A 26,063-nucleotide genomic window follows, 5' to 3' on the forward strand; every position below is an offset into this window, starting at 1 on the left:
CTCAATGCAAACTAACTGTAATGAATGCAAATGACAAAGGTGCTCTACAACTAGTGCTTTTAATAAGAGGATGATGACTCAACATGAAGGTAAATAGATAGGCCCTTCATAGAGGGAAGTAGGGATTTGTAGAGGTGCCAGAGCTCGGTTTTGAAATAGAGGTGAATAATATTTTGAGCGGTATAATTTCATTGTCAATATAACAACAAGAGATGGCGATATCTTGCATGCTACGCACATTATAGGCGGTTCCCAAACAGAATGGTAAAGTTTATACTCCCCCTCCACCAACAAGCATCAATCCATGGCTTGCTCGAAACAACGAGTGCCTCCAACTAACAAGAGTCCCAGGGGGAGTTTTGTTTGCAATTATATTGATTTGATTTGCATAAAGCATGGGACTGGGCATCCCGGTGACCAGCCATTTTATCGTGAGTGAGGTTCGAAGTCCACTCCTCTTGAGAATAACCCGCCTAACATGGAAGATACGGACAACCCTAGTTGATACATGAGCTATTCGAGCATACAAAACAGGATATTTATTTGAAGGTTTAGAGTTTGGCACATACAAATTTACTTGGAACGGTAGGTAGATACCGTATATAGGTAGGTATGGTGGACTCATATGGAATAACTTTGGGGTTTATGGGATTGGATGCACAAGAAGTATTCCCGCTAAGTATAGGTGAAGGCCAGAAAAAAACTGGGAAGCGACCAGCTAGAGAGCGACAAAAGTCATGAACGTGCATTAAAATTAATCAACACCCAATGCAAGCATGAGTAGGATATAATGCACCATGAACATAAATATAGTAGAGGCTATGTTGATTTTGTTTCAACTACATGCGTGAACATGTGCCAAGTGAAGCCACCCGAATCGTTCAAAAGAGGATACCACCCTATCATACCACATCACAACCATTTTAATAGCATGTTGGCATGCAAGGTAAACCATTATAAGCTCCTAGCTAATTAAGCATGGCATAAGGAACTATGATCTCTAATTGTCATCGCAAACATGTTTATTCATAATAGGCTGAATCAGGAACAATGAACTAATCATATTTACAAAAACAAGAGAGGTCGAGTTCATACCAGCTTTTCTCATCTCAATAAGTTCATCATATAATCATCATTATTGCCTTTCACTTGCACGACCGCACGATGTGAATAATAATAATAGTGCACGTGCATTGGACTAAGATGGAATCTGCAAGCATTCAATAAACAGGAGAAGACAAGGCAATATGAGCTCTTTTGTCAGATCAACAATAATGCATATAAGAGTCACTTCAACAATTTAATCATGGTCTTCTCCTATAGAACCCCAAAGAAAAGAAAAGAAATAAAACTATTTACATGGGAAAGCTCCCAACAAGCAAAAGAAGAACATGAAATCTTTTTAGGTTTTCTTTTTAATTACTTCTACAAGCATGGAAATTAAAACTAGCTAAAAGCTACAACTATTTTTTTGGTTTTTCTTAAGGTTTATCAAACACACAAGAAGAAAGCATAAAAAGGGAATAAACTAGCATGGATATTACAATGAAAAAGTATGGGCACCGACATCTAGAAATGAGTGTGTGAACATAAATGTAATGTCTGTGGGAAATACGTACTCCCCCAAGCTTAGGCTTTTGTCCTAAGTTGGTCTATCGCCACGGATGGCCTGGCGGATATCCAAAGTTGTAGTTGGGGTCGTACTGAGATGCAGTAATCATGGCATCGTGGGCTGCAGCTTGGAGGCGAGCTATCTCAGCTCTCCTCTTATACTCTTCCGCCTCCTCTCTGGATATAAAATATCTCCCTTTTGCCTGAAAGTCAAAGAAAGTAGAAGCAGGGAGAGCGACGTAATAGGTGCGTCGTCTGTCAAAGATTAGTCGGTACTAGAGAAGCTGATCGTTACTCACAACAAACTGATGATGAACCATAGCCTCATAATCCAAATAAGCAGGAGGCAACTCAATATCATCCTCATGTATGGTTATAACAAGAAAATTAGCTATGCGGTTTGCATAGATTCCACCGAAGAAATCTCCATTAAATCTATTAAGATGCAACCTATGTGCAACAATGGCTCCCAAATTGTAAGATTTATCTCCTAACACAGCACTCCTAAGAATACTGAGGTCAGGGACACACATGTGACATGCTTCAACTTTACCGTTAATGCATCTACCTATGAAGAGAGCAAAATAATGTATAGCAGGAAAGTGAATGCTCCCTATGGTAGCTTGTGCTATATCTCTAGATTCCCCATAGTTATACAACCAAGAAAATCTCTAAATTCAGATTTGCGAGGTTCACTAGCACTACCCCATTGTGGAAGTTTGCAAGCTCAAGAACATGGTCACCTAAGCAGCAAAAATATGCAATGAATAAAGCACTACAACAAAAACTAATTGGACCATTAGAGGAGTCACATACCAAGGAACAATCCCCCAAAGCAGTTTTGTGAGAGGTGCTTTGAGCAAGGAGATCGAAAATCGTAGCAAAATGAGCTAGAACTCGTGCTTGAGCTGGATAATGGTGTTTGTGGGAGGAAGAAGGACCGTCTGGGTGCAGGAATAAGTGGAGGAGGGCCACCGTGGGCCCACAAGGCAGGGGGCGCGCCCAGTAGGTAGGTTGCACCCTCCACCCTCGTGGCCAGGTGGATGGCCCCCTGCTGTGTTCTCAGTGCCAAATATTCTCAAATATTCCAGAAAAAATCATATTTAAATTTCAGGGCATTTGGAGAACTTTTATTTTCGGGGTATTTTTATATTACACGGATAATTCAGATAACAGACAGAAAATACTATTTTATTTTATTTAATATAAATAAAAGAAAGTAAAAGGAGGGTACAGAGAGTTGTGCTTTCTAACTTCATCCATCTCATGATCATCAAAAGGAATCCATTAACAAGGTTGATCAAGTCTTGTTAACAAACTGATTCCGACTAACATGGAATCGGAGAATTTTCGAATAACACTAGGTTACCTCAACAGGGATATGCATATCCCCGACAATAAGAATATCATATTTCTTCTTGAGAGTAGGAAGAGGAAATTCAAAACCTCCAAAAATAATTGATGGAATTTTTCCAATAGAATTGATACTGTGGACTTGAGGTTGTTTCCTCAGAAAGTGCACCGTATGCTCATTACCATTAACATGAAAAGTGACATTACCTTTGTTGCAATCAATAACAGCCCCTGCAGTATTCAAAAAGGGTCTTCCAAGAATAATAGACATACTATCGTCCTCGGGAATATCAAGAATAACAAAGTCCGTTAAAATAGTAACGTTTACAACCACAACAGGCACATCCTCACAAATACCGACAGGTATAGCAGTTCATTTATCAGCCATTTGCAAAGATATTTCAGTAGGTGTGAGCTTATTCAAATCAAGTCTATGATATAAAGAGAGCGGCATAACACTAACACTGGCTCCAAGATCACATAAAGCAGTTTTAACATAGTTTCTTTTAATGGAGCATGGTATAGTGGGTATTCTTGGATCTCCAAGTTTATTTGGTATTCCACCCTTAAAAGTATAATTAGCAAGCATGGTGGAAATTCCAGCTTCCGATATCTTTCTTTTATTAGTAACAATACCTTTCATGTACTTAGCATAGGGATTCATTTTAAGCATATCAGTTAAACGCATACGCAAAAAGATAGGTCTAATCATTTCAGCAAAGCGCTCAAAATCCTCATCGTCCTTTTTCTTGGATGGTTTGGGAGGAAAAGGCATCGGTGTTTGAACCCATGGTTCTCTTTCTTTACCATGTTTCCTAGCAACAAAGTCTTTCTTATCATAATGTTGATTCTTTGATTGTGGGTTATCAAGATCAACAGCAGGTTCAATTTCTATATCATTATCATTGCTAGGTTGGGCATCAACATGAACATTATCATTAAAATTATCACTAGTTTCAGGTTCATTACCATATTGTGTTTCAGCATCAGAAATAGAAATATCATTTGGATTCTCTGGTGTTTCAGCAATAGGTTCACTAGAAGCATGCAAAGTCCTATCATTTTTCTTTTTCTTCCTTTTAGAAGGACTAGGTGCATCTATATTATTTCTCTGACAATCTTTCTCAATTCTCTTAGGGTGGCATTCAGGATACAAAGGTTCCTGAGTCATTTTACCAGTTCTAGTAGCCACTCTAATAGCAAAATCAGTATTCTTACTATTCAATTCATTGAGCAAATCATTTTGAGCTTTAAGTACTTGTTCCACTTGAGTGGTAACCATAGAAGCATGTTCACTAATAAGTTTAAGTTCACCTTTGACATTAGCCATATAATCACCCAAGTGTACAAGCATATCAGCACTGCGTTTTAATTCTCTACCAAAATAAGCATTGAAGTCCTCTTGCTTAACCATAAATTTATCAAACTCATCTAAGCATGGGCTAGCAAACTTAGTAAATGGGATTTCAGCTTTATCATATCTATAGAGAGAATTTACCTTTACAACCTGTGTCGGGTTATCAAGACCATGTATTTCTTCAATAGGAGATGGACTAAAATTATGCATTTCTTCGACAGGCGGTAAATTAAGACCATGCATTTCTTCAATAGGAGGTAAATTCTTAACATCTTCAGCTTTAATACCCTTTTCTTTCATGTATTTCTTTGCCTCTTGCATATCTTCAGGACTGAGAAATAGAACACCTCTCTTCTTCAGAGTTGGTTTAGGAATAGGCTCAGGAAGTGTCCAATTATTTTCATTAGTAAACATATTATTCAGTAAAATTTTAGCTTCATCCGGTGTTCTGTCCCTGAAAACAGAACTAGCACAACTATCCAGGTAATCTCTGGAAGCATCGGTTAGTCCACTATAAAAGATATCAAGTATTTCATTTTTCTTAAGAGGATGATCAGGCAAAGCATTAAGTAATTGGAGAAGCCTCCCCCAAGCTTGTGGGAGACTCTCTTCTTCAAGTTGCACAAAATTATATATATCCCTTAAAGCAGCTTGTTTCTTATGAGCAGGGAAATATTTAGCAGAGAAGTAATAAATCATATCCTAGGGACTACACACACAACCAGGATCAAGAGAATTAAACCATATCTTAGCATCACCCTTTAATGAGAACAGAAATATTTTAAGGATATAAAAGTAGCAAGTTCTCCCATCATTAGTGAACAGGGTGGCTATATCATTTAATTTAGTAAGATGTGCCACAACAGTTTTAGATTCATAGCCATAAAAAGGATCAGATTCAACCAAAGTAATTATATCAGGATCAACAGATAATTCATAATCCTTATCAGTAACAAAGATAGGTGAAGTAGCAAAAGCAGGGCCAGGTTTCATTCTAGCATTATGGGATTGCTGCTTCCGTTTAGCTAATAACCTCTTTAGATCATATCTATCATTGCAAGCTAAAATAGCTCTAGTAGCTTCTTCATCCATAACATAACCCTCAGGAACAACAGGCAATTCATATTTATTAGGGGGAGAGTCTTCACTATCACTTTCACCAACATTATCAGTTTCAATAATTTCATTCTCTCTAGCCCTAGCAAGTTGTTCATCAAGAAATTCACCAAGTGGCACAGTAGTATCAAGCATAGAAGTAGTTTCATCATAAGTGTCATGCATAGCAGAAGTGGCATCATCAATAACATGCGACATATCAGAATGAATGGCAGAAGCAGGTTTAGGTGTCGCAAGCTAACTCAAAACAGAAGGTGAATCAAGTGCAGAGCTAGATGGAAGTTCCTTACCACCCCTCGTTGTTGAGGGATAAATCTTTGTTCTTGGATCTTTCAAGTTCTTCATAATGATAAGTAGATATAAATCCCAAGTGACTCAAAGAATAGAGCTATGCTCCCCGGCAACGGCGCCAAAATATAGTCTTGATAACCCACAAGTATAGGGGATCGCAACAGTTTTCGAGGGCAGAGTATTCAACGCAAATTTATTGATTCGACACAAGGGGAGCCAAAGAATATTCTCAAGTATTAGCAGCTGAGTTGTCAATTCAACCACACTTGGAAACTTAATATCTGCAGCATGGTATTTGGTAGCAAACTAATATGATAGTAGTGGTAACGATAGCAAAAGTAACGGTAGCAAAAGTAATGTTTTTAGTATTTTGTAGTGATTATAACAATAGCAACGGAAAAGTAAATAAGCGAAGAACAATATATGGAAAGCTCGTAGGCAATGGATCGGTGATAGAGAATTATGCCGGATGCGGTTCATCATGTAACAGTCATAACCTAGGGTGACACAGAACTAGCTCCAATTCATCAATGTAATGTAGGCATGTATTCCGAATATAGTCATACGTGCTTATGGAAAAGAACTTGCATGACATCTTTTGTCCTACCCTCCCGTGGCAGCGGGGTCCTAGTGGAAACTAAGGGATATTAAGGCCTCCTTTTAATAGAGTACCGGACCAAAGCATTAACACATAGTGAATACATGAACTCCTCAAACTATGGTCATCACCGGTAAGTATCCCGATTATTGTCACTTCGGGGTTAACGGATCATAACACATAATAGGTGACTATAGACTTGCAAGATAGGATCAAGAACTCTCATATATTCATGAAAATATAATAGGTTCAGATCTGAAATCATGGCACTCGGGCCCTAGTGACAAGCATTAAGCATAGCAAAGTCATAGCAACATCAATCTCAGAACATAGTGGATACAAGAGATCAAACCCTAACAAAACTAACTCGATTACATGATAAATCTCATCCAACCCATCACCGTCCAGCAAGCCTACGATGGAGTTACTCACGCACGGCGGTGAGCATCATGAAATTGGTGATGGAGGATGGTTTATGATGACGACGGTGATGGATTCCCCTCTCCGGAGCCCCGAATGGACTTCAGATCAGCCCTCCCGAGAGGTTTTAGGGCTTGGAGGCGGCTACATATTGTAAAACGCGATGAATCCTTCTCCTTGATTTTTTTCTCCCCAAAAGTGAATATATAGAGTTGGAGTTGAGGTCAGAGGAGCTCCAGGGGGCCTACGAGGTAGGGGGCACGTCCAGGGGGGCAGGCGCGCCCCCACCCTCGTGGCTAGGGTCTGGGCCCCCTGGTCTTGATCTTTTGCCAGGATTTTTTATTATTTCCAAAAATAGTCTCCGTAATGTTTCAGGTCATTCCGAGAACTTTTGTTTCTGCACATAAATAACACCATGGCAATTCTGCTGAAAACAGCGTCAGTACGGGTCAGTTCCATTCAAATCATGCAAGTTAGAGTCCAAAACAAGGGCAAAAGTGTTTGGAAAAGTAGATACGACGGAGACGTATCACGTCCCCCTGCGGAACTAGCAAGGGCCACCCCGGTCCCATTGGTGGCCGCGGATATCCCACGACACCTACCGAAGCCATCACGCTTGTTGTGAGAAGCTGTGGTTTGTGAGAAGCTTATACCCAAACCTGCCCCAAATGGGACAATTTTTTTACCACGGCATGTTGATGCCGCTCCATGATAGCATGTGAAGTGTCATGAATGTCAGATGAGTTTTGGATTTACTAGAATTTAAAAACCAAGTACCTCAATGTTTGCGGCTGAGTGACGGTGGTAGGGTGTTTGAAATTCATTCCCATTTCTTGCATGATACTTAAGCATGCACCGAAGGACACATATTTGATTTTTCCACCAATTTATATGCACTGGAGCATGTGCATGTAGTTTAAGTTTGAATTATGCACATAAAATGCCTAGAAAACCCAGTTAATGTATAAAAATGTCCAAACGAACCCTAAAAATTCCAAAATTAAACACAACACTATTGTTGTTCTATGTTGACACTAGAATTTTTTTGTAAGCAATAAGAGGCAACGAGTATCGTTTCGTCCCCAAAGGTGGCACGTTCCCTAACGAAACCATCACCATTGTTGTGAGAAGCTCTGGTTTCTGAGAAGCTTATACCCAAACCTGCCCCAAATGTGACAAAAGTTTTACCACGGTATGTTGATGCCGCTCCATGATAGCATGCCAAGTTTCAGGAATTTCAGATGAATTTTCGATTTACTAGAATTTAAAAACCAAGTATCTTAATGTTTGCGGCCAAGTGACGGTGGCATGGTGTTTGAAATTCATTCCCATTTCTTGCATGGGACCTAAGAATGCACCGAAGGACACAGATTTGATTTTTTTCAACCAATTTATATGCAGTAGAGCATGTGCGTGTAGTTCAAACTATAATTATGCACATAAAATGCCTAGAAAACCAGTTAATGTATGAAAATGTCCAAACGAAACCTGAAAAATTCCAAAATTAAACACAACACTCATGTTGTTCTATGTTGACACTAGAAATTTATTGAAAGCAATAAGAGGCAACGGATATCGTTTCATCCCCAAAGGTGGCATGTTCCTTACTGAAACCATCACACTTGTTGTGAGAAGCTCTTCTTTGTGAGAAGCTTATACCCAAATCTGCCTCAGACGGGACAAAATTTTTACCACGGCATGTTGATATCGTTCCATGATAGCATGCCAAGTTTCATGAATTTCCGACGAGTTTTGGATTTACTAGAATTTAAAAAGCCAAGTATCTCAATGTTTGTGGCCGAGTGACCGTGGCAGGGTGTTTGAAATTCATTCCCATTTCTTGCATGTGACCTAAGCATGCAACCAAGGACACATATTTGATTTTTCAACCAATTTATATGCACTAGAGCATGTGCATGTAGTTCATATTTGAATTATGCACCTAAAATTCCTAGAAAACCCAGTTAATGTATAAAAACGTCCAAACGAACAACGAAAATTCCAAAATTAAACACAACACTCCTGTTGTTCTATGTTGAGACTTGAAAAATTTGAAAGCAATAAGAGGCAACGGATATCATTTCGTTCCCAAAGGTGGCACGTTCCCTACCAAAACCATCATGCTTGTTGTGAGAAGCTATGGTTTGTGAGAAGCTTATACCCAAACCTGCCCCAAATGGGACAAAATTTTTACCACAGCATGTTGATGTCGTTCCATGCTAGCATGCCAAGTTTCATGAATTTCAGATGAGTTTTGGATTTAGTAGATTTTAAAAACAAGGTATCTCAATGTTTGCAGCCAGTGATGGTGGCAGGGTGTTTGAAATTGCATGGGACTTAAGCATGCAACCAAGGACACATATTTGATTTTTCAACCAATTTATATGCACTGGAGCATGTCCATGTAGTTCGAATTTAAATTATGCACATAAAATGCCTAGAAAACCCAGTTGATGAATAAAAATGTCCAAACGAACCCTGAAAAATTACAAAATTAAACACAACACTCCTATTGTTATAGGTTGACACTACAAAATTTTTGAAAGCAATAAGGACAATGGATATCGTTTCATCCCCAAAGGTGTCATGTTCCCTACCGAAACCATCACGCTTGTTGTGAGTAGCTCTGGTTTGTGAGAAGGTTATACCCAAACCTGTCCCAAATGGGACAAAAAATTTACCACGGCATGTTGATGCCGCTCCATGATACCATGCCAAGTTTCATGAACTTTAGACGAGTTTTGGATTTAGTAGATTTTAAAAACCAGGTATCTCAATGTTTGTGGCTGAGTGACGGTGGCAGGGTATTTGACATTCATTCAAATTTGTTGCATGGGACCTAAGCAAGAAACCAAGGACACATATTTGATTTTTCAACCCTTTTATATGCACTGGAGCATGTGCATGTAGTACAAATTTGAATTATGCACCTGAAATGTCACAAAACCAAGTTAATGTATAAAAACGTCCAAACGAACCCTAAATAATTCCAACTTTTTGACGACACATCTATAGTTGCATGTTCACTGTAGATAAAAGTTCTAGTAATTCAAACACCATCCTTTGCAGCTGTGACCACATAGTGTAATGAAAGTCAAGACAAAAAATCATGTAGATTGCACACAGTTTATTATCACCAACCATGTGAGATGCTGCACAAAATATCTTGGAGCACCGTCGGAGTGTCAAGCACACTAGCCCGCTCCTCAAATATCATTTCACTATTCAATCATCGCCGGTGAAAGATGGGGACGTGGACCTACGTCATGAGGGCAACTTCGGCGGCCCACTCCGTCGAGAGCACGGCCGCAACCGCCAGGCAAGTGCTAACAAGCTTCGTGAGGGCGACCGCAATCTGTGTCCGGGCGGCCAAGGCAGCCCAAACAGCCACTATTGCTTCTCAGGCGGTGGTACCAGCATCTGCCTCGGGGATAGCAACTGGCAAGAGTGGCACAATAGCTTTCCGTTCTGCAGCGGTGGCCTTAGCCCTGATGGACACCTCCCACAACCATGTCGAGGCCGTCCACGCCCAGCTCGTGGCAGTCACCACACAAACCGAACGAAGCTTCTCCGACAATGGTCGGCAACCCATGACCGAAGAGTTCGCAATCGCCGAGAGCGTTCGAGCAGCCGTCTGTTCCTACACGACATACCTTGCCACAACGGAGCCCGCTAAGGCCCAGATCGTGGATGCCCACGCCCAGCTCATGGCGACCTATTACAAAGATATGGCAGACGCGGATGGCAAGATTCTTGCCGAGTATCGTGCGATTGATGCCATGGAGCCCCTTCCCCAAGAGACCGTCGGGCTCGAGCTGGACATGGAGGCAGCGGCGGAGATCGACGAGCACCAGCCGTACTAGTACTCTTTCACCACTGCAGGATACTTCTAACGTGACACAACGATCAGAGACCCTTTGCCGAAACTATGTGCGATGGAATAATCGCAAACAGTGGTGTAAAAACCCGTCAAAAAGGTGCAAAATGTTTGTGATGGCGGAGCCATCAAACATGGTTCAGACTTTAGTTGCATGTGCGATGCGGGGCACACGGTTAATCCATTCAAACTATTTGCGATGAGGCAGAACAACAGAAACGGGCAGCCATAACATTCTGTGTGCAATGCAGGACACACGGTTAATCCATTCGAACTGGTTGCGATGAGGTAGGACAACAGAAACATGCAGCCATATCAATGTGTGCACGATATACAGCATACGGTTAACTCGGACGAACTGTTCTCGATTAGGGAACACAACAGAAACGGTTCAACTTAACAAGATGTGTGTGATATGCGGCATACAGTTCACATGGATAAACTATTTGTGATGAGCCAAAAGAACGCAAACGAGTCTTGTAAACAAGATGTGTGTGATATGGGGCAAACAGCCGACTCGAATGAACTGTTTGCGATGAGAAATTACAACACAGATGGTCAATACAGTTACTTCGTGTGCGATTCAGTGTGTACAAAAAACTTTGAAAAATGCAAACTAGTTGCTTGCGTTGGCTAGGAGTATCGGACACGATGCATTTGCGAGTACTCGTGTGCGATGATTAGTATGTTACACATACGTTTCCTTATGTTAACATGTGTGTGAATTTGCAATATGGACAGTTAATATGCAAATGCCTTCTGGACATCGGGCAGACGCTTAAACTCAATGAACTATGTACGATACTAATACTTTTCATGAAAATTTATGAACTTGGGTAACAACATTTGAATAACATATATATAGTGGTTACACTATTTGACAAAAGGAGGATCTTCGTAACACGGTTTTGACAACCATATGGTCCATATCTACATACTTAACATAGTAATAACTATCACATTTTAAGAGGCTAAGGGCCAACAACCATATGGTCCATATCTACATACTTCACATATATAGTAACAACTGGCACATTTTAAGAGGCTGAGGGCCAACAACCACAACTATCCACTAGAAGCAGTTTGATCACGGCAACTCGACATCTCGTTAATGAAAAGGAAGAGCCCTCATGTGCCTTGTTAGAGCATGAGTAGAGTGTCTCCAATTTTCCAATATGGATGCATTGCCAGGAGAAGCGAGAACCTGTTAATTTGAATGGTTCCATTTCTGTAGTAAATGCACTACCTTAAAATCACTTTGGCGTTATTAGCAGGCACAAGTGTAAATCGACCACGCCGGGAAATCGATCCAGGAACTGCTACAGGGGGGAATTTTTGTAGACATGTAGAATAATAAACAATTGTATCATATCATTGAAGATATATATAGTTTGTGAGCATCAACATTAAAATAAGACTTTTTACCAGCATGGAGAAAGTTGAAAGGACACTAACCTCGATCAGACTTTGATTGGATGATGACGTTGGGGAAGTAAACATCCATGTTAATTAGCCATGCTGTGGTGCACGCACTAGAATTTTATTGCCATCTTTCAGTTCATAACACTTAGATATTTTTCTCCAAAGGTCTGCATTAAAATAGGAGTGACCATCTTTATCAAGTTTTACACTAACCTTCATTGTGAATCCATGTTGCGTTGTCAATATGACATCTTGGGAGTCATCATCAAAGTAAAGCCCAAGATTTCCTTCTACTCCTGTTCTTGCAAAACAAGGGATGTACTACTTGAAATGAAAATTAAGATCGTAAATTAGATATATTGAAGTAACAGAGCAAGATGCAAATATGGGAGTAACTCATAAAATAGATCAATATATATAGATGAAAGCAAAGTACAAAAATATAGAATCAAATATAGATAATGTAACAAAGATTTGATGCATATATATATAATGTAGCAACAGACGGTATATGTTCGCAAATTTAGGCCATGCCGACCGTGGTAGGTTGAGATTGAACATACCGAGCGCTCCCTGAAGTCATCCGGAATGGTGAGATAGAACTTCGTTCCGGACTGGCCACCACCATAGTTTCCTGATTTGTGCTTGCACTATGGACACATGAATGAACACCCATGAATCAGCTAGAACAAAATAATTCCACGATGATTTCTGCCAGTTGATTAACAGCGACAGATGGACTGCGATAAGAGATGAGTGAATACTTCGCTAATTAAGTTGATTACCTTCTCCATGAGAAAAATCCCTGGACCAATCATGTAGAAAACCCCAGTCGACCAAAGTATAGAATGTCGGTGCAGATAGGTGGTGGAAAGCGGTAGGGGTGAAATCCAGTGCCATTTGGAGTGCGACCTACGCCTGCCGCCAACATCCCTCGAGCTTAGGGTGCAGAGTTGCGGAGGAGTCCGCGGCGAGTCAGTGAGGACGAAGTGGGCGAGGGTTTTATTTTTCCTTTTGCATGTGTGAGTGAACACACATGGTTCGCAGAGGTGACGGAGATGAATCGTGTGCGATAGTAAATCACCGAGATTGAATGGGAATCCAAATTTCCTTTGTCCTTCATCCATGAGTGTTTTTCTATGATGAACATAAACCCTGCTAATCGCCATGTTCAAATTTGACACTTTTCCTGGTTCATTTACAATATTTAGGGGATTATGTGCATTTTGTAGGCATTAATGCACATAATTCAAATTCAAACAATCGGTGCATGAAAGGGTGCACAAGAACGGTCTGGAAAAACCATACTCGTGGTATTTAGTAATTTCTCAAGCCTTTTACAAGGAATGGGCAGAGATTTCAATGGAATGCATGGCAATAGTCAACCACAAACACATCATTTACTGTGTTATCAACTATAGAACAATGAAATATGTGCTTGAAAAACCTGACGCCTGGCATGGTGCCATGGTATTGCCTCACCATGCCCTGGTTAAAAGATGAGAAGGTTTGATTTATGTCGTCATGCACGCCCTACATAAATCGAACCATCAACGAGGAAGTTCAATGCTTTCGAGAGGGAAATCACTAAGATTGAAGGGGAATCCAAATTTCCATCCTAGTTTGTCATTCAGTTTTTTCCAACGATCAACATACCACCTCAAATGCAACGTGTTCAAATTTAACATTTTTTGCTAACTCAGTTACCATGTTTAGGGGATTATGTGCATTTTCTAGGCATTAATTATGCACATAATTCAAATTTAGGGGATTATGTGCATTTTCCACACAATCGGTGCATGAAAAGGTACACAAGAACGGTCTGGAAAACCATGCTGGTGGTATTTAGTACATTCTCATGCCTTTTACAAGGAATGGGTAGATATTTTAAGGAAATGTGTGGCAATAGTCAACCATAAACGCGTCATTTATTGGGTAAACAACTATACAAAAATGAAATACATGGGAAACATGACGCCAGGTGTGGTGACATGGTATGACCTCACTGTGCCCTGGTAAAAAAAAATTCATGCACGCCTTTCATAAAATGAACCATCACCGAGGAAATTTCATGGTTTCGAGGGGGAAATCACCAAGATTGAAGGGGGATCCGCATCTCCTTTGTCCTTTGTCCACGAGTTTTTTTCTATGATGAACATACAACTTGCAAATCACCATGTTCAACTTGGTACTTTTCCGGGTTCATTTGCCATATTTAGGGGATTATGTGCATTTCCTAGGCATTAATGCACATAATTCAAGTTCAAACAATCGGTGCATGAAAGGGTCCACAAGAACGGCCTGGAAAACCATGCTCGTGCCATTTAGTAAATTCTCATGCCTTTTACAAGGAATGTACATATATTTTGATAAACCACAAATGTTTGTTTGTTGGCTTTTTAACTACAGAAAAAATGAAATAAATGCTTCAAAACCATGACGCTTGGTGATAACTCACAAGTATAGGGGATCACAACAATTTTCGAGGGTAGAGTATTGAACCCAAATTTATTGATTTGACACAAGGGAAACCAAAGAATATTCTCAAGTATTAGCAGTTGAGTTGTCAATTCAACCACACCTGAAAGACTTAATATCTATAGCAAAGTATTTAGTAGCAAAGTAGTATGGAAGTAACGGTAACGGTGGTAAAAGTAACAGTAGCGGTTTTTGTAGCAATCGTAACAGTGGCAACGAAAAAGTAACTAAGCAAAGATCAATATTTGAAAAGCTCGTAGGAAATGGATAATTATGTCGAATGCGATTCCTCATGCAACAGTTATAACATAGGGTGACACAGAACTAGCTCCAGTTCAACAATGTAATGTAGGCATGCATTCCGAATATAGTCATACGTGCTTATGGAAAAGAACTTGCATGACATCTTTTGTCCTACCCTCCCATGGCAGTGGGGTCCTATTGGAAACTAAGGGAGATTAAGCCTCCTTTTAATAGAGTACTGGACCAAAGCCTTAACACTTAGTGATTACATGAACTCCTCAAACTATGGTCATAACCAGGAGTGGTCCCGATTATTGTCACTTCGGGGTTACCGGATCATAACACATAGTAGGTGACTATTGACTTGCAAGATAGGATCAAGAACTCACATATATTCATGAAAACATAATAGGTTCAGATCTGAAATCATGGCACTCGAGACCTAGTGACAAGCATTAAGCATAGCAAATTCATAGCAACATCAATCTTAGAACGTAATGGATACTAGGGATCAAACCCTAACAAAACTAACTCGATTAACGGTAAATATCATCCAACCCATCACTGTCCAGCAAGCCTATGATGGAATTACTCACGCACGGTGGTGAGCATCATGAAATTGGTGATGGGGGAATGTTGATGATGACGATGGCGATGGATTCCCCTCTCCAGAGACCTGAACGGACTCCAGATCAGCCCTCCCGATGAAGATTAGGGCTTGGCGGCGGCTCCGTATCGTAAAACATGATGAATACTTCTCTCTGATTTTTCTCCCCGAACGTGAATATATAGAGTTGGAGTTGAGGTTGGTGGAGTCTCAGGGGGCACACGAGGCAGGGGCGCGCCCCAGGGGGGTGCCCTGCACCCTCGCGGACAGGGTGTGGGCCCCCTGATGGTGATTCTTTCGGTGATATTTTTTATTAATTCCAAAACATGTCTCCGTGAATTTTCAGGTCATTCCGAGAACTTCTATTTCTGCACAAAAATAACACCATGGTAATTCTGCTGAAAACAGCGTCAGTCCGGGTTAGTTTCATTCAAATCATGCAAGTTAGAGTCCAAAACAAGGGCAACAGTGTTTGGAAAAGTAGATACGTTGGAGACGTATCAACTCCCCCAAGCTTAAACCTTTGCTTGTTCTCAAGCAATTCAGTTGACAAACTGAAAGTGATAAAGTAAAACTTTTACAAACTCGGTTTAATCTTGTTGTTGCAAATATGTAAAGCCAGCATTCAAGTTTTCAGCAAAGATTATGAACTAACCATATTCACAATAACATTTAGGTCTCATGTTTACTCATATCAATGGCATAATCAACTAGCGAGCAATAATAATAAATATCGGATGACAACACTTTCTCAAAATAATCATACCATTATATAACAAGATGGTATCTCGCTAGCCCTTTCTGAGACTGCAAAACATAAATGCAGAGCACCCTTGAAGATCAAGGACTGACTAGACATTGTAATTCATGGTAAAAGAGATCTAGTCATAGTCATACTCAATGTAAACTAATAGCAATGCATTCTAATGGCAGAGGTGCTCTCCAACTGGTGCTTTTTAATAAGAGGATGATGACTCAACATTAAAGTAAATAGATAGGCCATTCGTAGAGGGAAGCAGGGATTCACATAGGTGCCAAAGCTCGAGTTTTGAAGTAGAGATAAATAATATTTTGAGTGGCATACTGTCATTGTCAACATAACAACCAAGAGATCTCGATATCTTCCATGCTACACACATTATGGGTCGTTCCCAAACAAAATGGTAAAGTTTATACCCCCCACTACCAACAAACATCAATCCATGGCTTGTCCGAAACTATGGGTGCCTCCAACTAACAACAATCCTGGGGGAGTTTTGTGTGCAATTATTTTGATTTGAGCATGGGCCTGGGCATCCTGGTTACCGGCCATTTTCTCGTGAGTGATGAGCGGAGTCCACTCATCGTGAGAATAACCCACCTAGCATGGAAGATATAGACATCCCTAGTTGATAAATGAGCTATTTGAGCATACAAAACAAAATTTCATTTGAAGGTTTAGAGTTTGGCAGATACAAATTTACTTGGAACGGCAGGTAAATACCGCTTATAGGAAGTTATGGTGGACTCATATGGAATAACTTTGGGGTTTATGGAAGTGGATGCACAAGCAGTATTCCCGCTTAGTACAAGTGTAGGCCAGAAAGAGACTAGGAAACAAACAGCTAGAGAGCGACAACAGTCATGAACATGCATTAAGGTTAATCAACAATGAGTGCAAGCATGAGTAGGATATATAAAAATCACCATGAAAATAAATATCGTGGAGGCTATGTTGATTTTGTTTCAACTACATGCGTGAACATGTGCCAAGTCAACCCACTCGAATCGTTCAAAGGAGGATACCACCCTATCATACCACATCACAACCATTTTAATAGCATGTTGGCACGCAAGGTAAACTATTATAAACTCCTAGATAATTAAGCATGGCATAGCAAACTATAATCTCTAATTGTCATTGCAAACATGTTTCATTCATAATAGGCTAAATCAGGAACGATGAACTAATCATATTTACAAAAACAAGATAGGTCGAGTTCATACCAGCTTCTCTCATCTCAATCAGTCCATCATATATCGTCATTATTGCCTTTCACTCGCATGACCGAACGGTGTGGATAATAATAATAGTGCACGTGCATTGGACTAATCTGGAATCTGCAAGCATTTAATACAAGGGAGAAGACAAGGTATTATGGGATCTTGGTTAAATCAACAATAATGCATACGAGAGGCTCTCAACATTTTCATCATGGTCTTCTCCTCTTGACCCCAAAGAATAAGAAAGGAAATAAAACTATTTACACAAGAAAGCTCCCAACAAGCAAAAGAAGAATGAGAAATCTTTTTGGGTTTTCTTTTAATTGCTACTACTACGAGCATGGAAAGTAAACTAGCTAAGAGTTACAACTAATTTTTTTTGGTGTTTCTTAAGGTTTTTCAAACACACAAGAAGAAGGATTAGAAAAGAAAATAAACTAGCATGGATAGTACAATGAAAAAGTATGAGCACCAACAACTGGCATGTGTGTGAGCTTGAATGTAATGTCGGTGAGAAATACCTACTCCCCCAGGCTTAGGCTTTTGGCCTAAGTTGGTCTATGGCCACTGCTAGCCTGGAGGATATCCAAAGTCGTAGCTGGGGTTGTACTGAGATGTAGCAGCTACTACCTGAAGAGCTGCATCTTGGAGGCGAGCTGCCTCCGTCCTCCTCTCGTACTCGTTCGCCTCCTCCCTAGTTATAACATACCTCCTTTTTGCCTGAAAGTTAAAGAAAGTAGGAGCAGGGAGGGCAACATGGACAGTGTGTTGTCTGTCAAAGATTAGTCGGTACTGGAGGAACTGTTCGTTCCTCTCAAGAAACTGATGGCGAACCATAGCATTATAATCTAGATAAGCAGGAGGCAACTCTGTATCATTTCCATGTATGGGTACATTGAGATAATTAGCTACACGAGTTGCATAAATTCCACCAAACAAATCTCCACTTATACCGTTAAGATGCAACCTTCATGCCACAATGCCCCCCAAGTTATATTCTTTATCGCCTAATACCGCACTCTTGAGGACACAAAGATCTGGAACGCACATGTGACAAGCCTCATCTTTAACGTTAATGCATCTACCTATAAAGAGAGCAAAATAATGTATGGAGGGGAAATGAATTCTCCCTATGGTAGCTTGTGTTATTTCTCTAGACTCCCCCACAATGATGCTAGCAAGGAAGTCTTTATATTCAGATTTGCGAGGATCACTAACATTGCCCCACTGCGAGAGTTTACAAGCAATATTAAAATCTTCTAGGTCCATGTTATATGATTTATCATAAAGATCAAATCAAACAGTGTGAGAATTGCGCGATGATGTAAATTTAAACCTCCTCACAAAGGAATCAATTAGGTAGTGGAACTGCAAGCACTTATCTGACACGAAGTCCTCAAGATCAGCATTACGCATATACACGTCAAATTCATCCTTGATGCTTACCTGGTCCATAACTCCTCTGACGACCATTCACAAGGCCGCACTTGAGCTTCCCTCGGTGGTTCATCGTCCGGCTCACGTATCGTGAGCCTTGGTCCTTGCTTCCTTGAGGAACCACCTTGGTACATTTTCCTAAACATTTTCTTTCTCTGAAAAATTTCTGAAATTTTTAGTGACTCAACATAAAAGTGATCTAAACTCAACAAGATTGATATCAACTACTCCCACAAGTGCCTAGAGGATATATCATGCATTAAAACTACTTTGGACCGCATAAATTTGACATGCAAGCTCAAGAACAAGGTCACCTTAGCAGCAAAAATATGCAATAAATAAAGCACTAGAACAAAAACTAATTGGACCATGGGAGGATTCACATACCGAAGAACAATCTCCCCCAACAGTTTTGTGAATGGAGCTCTGAGCAAGGAGATCAAAAATGGCAGCAAGATGAGCTAGAACACAGGTTTGAGCTATGGGGGGATTTTTTCTGGAGGAAGACGAAGTGAGTGGTTGCTGGAATAAGTGGAGGAGTCCATGTGGGGTCCACGAGGCAGGGGGCGCCCTGCACCCTCGTGGACAAATGTTGGGGCCCCCTGGTGTGTTCATAGTGTCAGTAATTCTTAAATATTCTACAAAAAATAATATTTCCTTTTCAGGACATTAGGAGAACTTTTATTTTAGGGTATTTTTTTGCAAGGATACTTCAGAAACAGACAAAAAATAATATTTTTGATTTATTTAATCTAAATGACAGAAAGTAAAAGGAGGGTACAGAGAGTTGTGCTTTCTAACTTCATCCATCTCATGCTCATTAAAAGGAATCCACGAACAAGGTTGATGAAGTCTTGTTAACAAACTCTTTCCGAATAACATGAAACCGGAGAATTTTCGAATAACACTAGGTTACCTCAACGGGGATATGCATGTCCCCAACAATAAGAATATCATATTTCTTCTTGACAGTAGGAAGAGGGAATGCAAAACCTCCAATAGTAATCGTTGAAATTTTCCCAATAGAATTGATACTTTGGACTTGAGGTTGTTTCCTCAGAATGTGTACCATATGCTAATCACCATTAACATGAAAAGTGACATTGCCTTTGTTGCAATCAATAAAAGCCCCTACAGTATTTAAAAAAGGTCTACCAAGGATAATAGACATACTATCGTCCTCGGGAATATCAAGAATAACAAAGTCCGTTAAAATAGTAACGTTTGCAACCACAACAGGCACATCCTCACAAATACAGATATGTATAGCAATTGATTTATCGGCCATTTGCAAAGATATTTCAATAGGTGTCAACTTATTCAAATCAAATCTACGATATAAAGAGAGAGGCATAACACTAACACATGCTCCAAGATCACATAAAGCAGTTTTAACATAGTTTCTTTTAATGGAGCATGGTATAGTTGGTAATCCGGGATCTCCTAGTGTAACGCCCTCGATGCGGCTATATCTCCTACGTGTCGAGGCACGACTTAGAGGCATAACTGCATTGAAAGCAATGTCGCAAGTTAGGCAATCTTCACAACATCCCATGTAATATATAGATAATAAAAGGGGAGATACATAGTTGGCTTACACTCGCCACGTCAATCAAAGTACATAAATAGCATTACATCAACCAATCACTCGTGGCCCGACTACGGCGCCAAAATAAAAGATAAACCCAACATGCGACACGGTCCCGATCGCCCCCACTGGGCACCACTACTGATCATCAGGGAAAGACACATAGTAACGGTGTGAGTCCTCGTCGAACTCCCACTTGAGCTCAAGCGCGTCATCTGGAACGGAGTCATCAGGCCCTGCATCTGGTTTGGAAGTAATCTGTGAGCCACAGGGACTCAGCAATCTTGCACCCTCGCGATCAAGACTATTTAAGCTTATAGGTAAGGCAAGGTACAATATGTGGAGCTGTATCAAGCGACTAACATATTTGGTGGCTAACCTGTCCGCAAAAGAGAGCGAGAAGAGAAGGCAAAGCGCAAACGAATGACTAGAGGGCAACTTGCAGCAAGCATTACTCCAACACCGTGTTCGCTTCCCGGACCCCGCCGAGAAGAGACCATCACGGTTACTCTCATAGTTGATTCATTTTAATTAAGTTAAGGTTCAAGTTATCTACAACCGGACATTAACAAATTCCCATCTGCCCATAACCGCGGGCACGGCTTTTGAAAGTTCAAATCCCTGCAGGGGAGTCCCAACTTAGCCCATGACAAGCTCTCACAGTCAACGAAGGAATAGACCTTCTCCCGAGACATTCCGATCAGACTCGGTATCCCGGTTCTACAAGACACTTCGACAAGTTAAAACAAATCCAGCAATACGACCCAGATGTGCCAACAAATCCCGATATGAGCTGCACATATCCCGTTCTCACGGCACACCGGATGAGCAAGACGTCGGGTAGGCCAGCCCAGAGTTGCCCCTGGTAGCCCCGGACATCACTCGGTTGGACCAACACTCAGAGGAGCACTGGCCCGGGGGGGGGGGGTTAAATAAGATGACCCTCGGGCTCCGGAAACCCAAGGGAAAAGAGGCTAGGTGGCAAATGGTAAAACCAAGGTTGGGCATTGCTGGAGAAGCTTTAATCAAGGTGAACTGTCAAAGGGTTCCCATTATCACCCAACCGCGTAAGGAACGCAAAATCCGGGAACATAACACCGATATGACGGAAACTAGGGCGGCAAGAGTGGAACAAAATGCTAGGCGAGAGGCCGAGCCTTCCACCCTTTACCAAGTATATAGATGCATTAAGATAACAAGATAATATTCTCGACTTCTCAGGATTCACCGCAATGCCCTTGGCAGAGATGATATGACCAAGATAAAGAACCTCATCGAGCCAAAATTCGCACTTGGAGAACTTGGCATAGAACTGGTGTTCTCTGAGCTTATCGAGTACCAAATGCAAGTGCTTGGCATGATCTTCCTTGTTCTTTGAAAAGACCAGAATGTCATCGAGATAGACCAAAACAAAGTTATTGGTGTAGGCGTTGAAGATGAAGTTCATCATGCGAGAGAAAGTCGGAGGAGCGTTGACGAGGCCAAAAGACATGACAGTGTATTCATATGAACCAAAGCTTGTCCTGAAAGCCGTCTTGGGAATATCTTGCTCACGGATTCGAATCTGATGATAACCCATAGGGAGATCAAGCTAGGAGAATACTTGGGCACCTTTGAGTTGTTCGAACAACTCGTTGATGTTGGGAAGTGGGTATTTGTTCTTGATGGTCTTCTCGTTCAATGGACGGTAAACAACACAAAGTCGGTCCGTTCCATCCTTCTTCTTCACAAAAAGAACACCACAACCCCACGGAGAAGAACTAGGCCGGATGAGACCCATTCGCTCTTGAACATTGTAGCGACCAGACCTCAAACAGTCTGATCTCTGTGCTCTGGTGTCATCCCTGGATCAGTAATGCTGACACCACACAGTACTCGGAGGATTTATAGCAGAGTAGCAATCACACACTTATTACATTGAGTGTCTCAAAAGAGAACTTATTACAATAAATATGGCTTAAGGCCATCTAATAACTATAACAGCAGAAGGCTTGGAAGATAAGTGAGTCCATCAACTCCAACGGCATCACTGAGTATAGAACCACGACCTAAAACTCCTTAATCGTCGTCTGAAAAGTCTGCAACATTAACGTTGCAGCCCGAAAACGGGTCAGCACATGGAATATGCTGGCAAGGTAACACATAGAGAGTAATGGAATGAAACAGCTATACTATATGCATATTTGGCTGGCGGAAAGCTCTATGGTTACTGTTTTGCGTAAAGCCAATTTTCCCCTACTACAAAGGAATAAACTTAATTACTATCATGGTGGTTGTTAAACATTGAGAATGGTTGACAGCATTCTCAATCCCAATTAAGCATCATCATTAAACATAACCCAACAAAATTAGTTTAGAGTAACATGTTGAGATTCACATGAAAATCCAGGTACTAGATACTCAAGATGTCCATAACCGGGGACACGGCTAACCATGATTAGTTTGTTACACTCTACAGAGGTTTGCGCACTTTTCCCCACAAGACTCGATCGCCTCTGTTTGTTTTCTCGCACTACATGGTGTTTGAGAAGACGGCTGACCGAGACATAGCCTTTCAGAAGCGCTAGCACCTTACGATCGGGTAGACCGTACCACCTACATCCCCTACATCTGCTAGTCTACCACTTTAAGAGTTCGCACGACTTAGTCAACTATGCCAGAGCCCATAATAGCTTGTGGCTGCACACGGAAGTTTCTAGTATGAATAATCTCATGATCCCTTTGAGCCTGGGTGGCGGTCCAAAAGAAAACAGGCAAGTCCTGGAATACCCAGGTGCCTCAATCCACACAGATGTGTGTTTAAGTTGCCACCTTAGATAAACCATTAATTAACAATCTCACATCTGTCATGGATTTCACTCACCCAATCCACGTCTACTAGCATAGCACGGCATAATAAGCAAACGTAGAAGTAACTCTCAAAGGTTTGATAATAAACAGGTAATAGGTACTACCTCATCTACTTCCCATCCCACAATTTAATTAGGTCCTAATCATGCAATGTGTGAGGATTGATCTAATGCAATAAAACTGGATAGTAGAAAAGGTATGATCAAAGTGTTACTTGCCTTGCTGATGATCCGGGAAACCTAACGATTCGAAGTAACAGGCGGCGCACTCCAGATACTCTATCGCAAACAACAAACGAGCATACAATAAGTACTCATCTAATGCACAGGTAAAACTCAAATAAGAGATCTAACCAGAACGTTCAACTTAAGAGATCTGGTTGGCAAAAAGAATCAAATCGAACGAAGCAACGAAAGTCAAATGGCGAAAGAAAACAACTTCGTTCTAGTAATCTGGATCTAGGGCAAGTTTTACAGTAGCAAAATCTTGTTTAAGTTGGTTCAACGGATAGAGGGTTTCGAGACGACACTCTAGGCGCTTGAATCGCCTGATTCCGATAAACGAGCGAAAAGTTATACTAAAATGAAAATCGGATCAGGAATCACGATCAGAAAAATCGATCAGAAAAATCGTGGATTTAATCAGAGAAAAGAAAACGACGAACGGATTAACGAACGAACGTTCGTTATCCAGATCTAAACGATGAACGTGTTCGTTTAAACAAACAAACGAGCGAACGCTCGCTATTTAACCTAAACCGAAAAAAACCGATCTAAAAAAACGAAAACTAAAAAAACCAAAAAAAACCGACGGAAAACCGTTCGGTTTTCTAAAAAAACCGGCGGCGCGGACTATGAGGCGGCGGCGAACCTCGGCGGGCGTGCGGCGAGGCTGGGGCGGGGCGCTAGGGCGGGGCGCTGGGCTAGGGTTCCCCCCCCCCCCCCCCCGGGGTGGGCCGGCTTATAAAGCCCCTACGGGCCGGGAGTCCTAGTCGGACACGGCCCGTAGGTCGGTTCCCCCTTTTTTTAAATAGTTACGCTCGGAAGAAAAATAAAAAGAAATACTAAACGGACTCCAAAAATCCTGAAATAAATTTTCCCGGGCTTCTAAAATCAAGCCCGACAAAGTGAACATTTATTTGGGCCCTAAATGCAATTTTGAAAAACGCACATTTTTCCTAAATTCAAATAAAACACTGAAAAACTCTGAAATAAAATCTTATTTGATTTTATTATTAAATCCTCAATATTTCTCTATTTTGGGAAAGTCATTTTATTCCCTCTCTCATATTTTTGTAATAGAAATAATTGATGATAATTAAATAAAATCAAATGATCCTATTCTCAAAATTTGAGAAAACTCAAATATGAAAATAACGAAATCCCCAACTCTCTCCGTGGGTCCTCGAGTTGCGTAGAATTTTCTAGGATCAACCAAAATGCAAAATAAAATATGATATGCAATGCTGATCTAATGTATAACATTCCAAATTGAAAATTTGGGATGTTACAGACCTACCCCCTTAAGATGAATCTCGTCCTCGAGATTCGGGTTGGCTAGAAAATAGGTGAGGGTGGTCTTTGAGCAAATCTTCCTCTCGTTCCCAGGTGGCTTCATCCTTTGAGTGGTGGCTCCACTGAACTTTGCAAAACTTGATAACTTTGCTGCGGGTAACTCGGCTGGCAAACTCGAGAATCTTGACTGGCTTCTCCTCATAGGTCAAATCGTTATCCAACTGTATAGTTTCCAAAGGCACTGTATCTCTCAATGGTATGTCAGCCATCTCCGCATGACATTTCTTCAACTGAGAAACGTGGAACACATCATGCACTCCTGACAATCCTTCAGGCAATTCCAACTGGTAGGCCACTTCTCCCATACGCTCCAAAACTCGATATGGTCCTACAAATCGTGGCGCTAACTTCCCTTTAACTCCAAAACGCTTTGTTCCACGAAGTGGAGATACTCGAAGATAAGATCTATCTCTGACTTCGTAAACTGTCTCCTTGCGTTTAGAATCTGCATAACTTTTTTGTCTGGACTGGGCTACCTTGAGCCTATCGCGAATCAATTTCACCTTCTGTTCAGCCTCTTTAATCAAGTCAGGTCCAAACAACTGGCGGTCTCCAACTTCGTCCCACGACAGCGGTGTCCTGCACCTCCTTCCATACAAAGCTTCGAAAGGGGCCATCTTCAAACTGGTTTGGTAACTGTTGTTGTAAGAGAACTCGGCATATGGCAGATTGTCGTCCCAACTAGATCCATAATCTAGCGCACAAGCTCTCAGCATATCCTCCAAAATCTGATTGACTCTCTCGGTCTGTCCATCTGTCTGTGGATGAAAAAGCTGTACTGAATTCTAGCCTGGTACCCAAAGTTTCGTGCAACTGCTTCCAGAACTTTGAGGTAAACTGGGTTCCTCTATCAGATACGATACTCCTCGGAACTCCATGCAAACATACGATCCTGGTCATGTATATCTTTGCCAACTTAGCACTGGTGTAAGTGGTCTTTACTGGGATGAAATGAGCTACTTTCGTCAATCGATCAACTACAACCCATATTGAGTCATAGCCTGAACGAGTCCTGGGCAAACCCATGATAAAATCCATGCCTAGCTTATCCCACTTCCATTCGGGTATCGGCAATGGTTGTAACAATCCTGCTGGCTTCTGATGCTCTGCCTTTACTCTCTGGCATACATCACAAACTGCTACATACTCCGCTATATCCTTCTTCATTCCGGTCCACCAGAAAATATCCTTCAAATCCAAATACATCTTGGTATTTCCTGGGTGAATTGAATACGGTGAATCATGTGCCTCTTGCAAA

This window comes from Triticum urartu, chromosome 4A (assembly GCF_056163025.1).
Source record: "Triticum urartu cultivar PI428250 chromosome 4A, HENAU_Tu73, whole genome shotgun sequence".
Classification (NCBI taxonomy): Eukaryota; Viridiplantae; Streptophyta; class Magnoliopsida; order Poales; family Poaceae; genus Triticum; species Triticum urartu.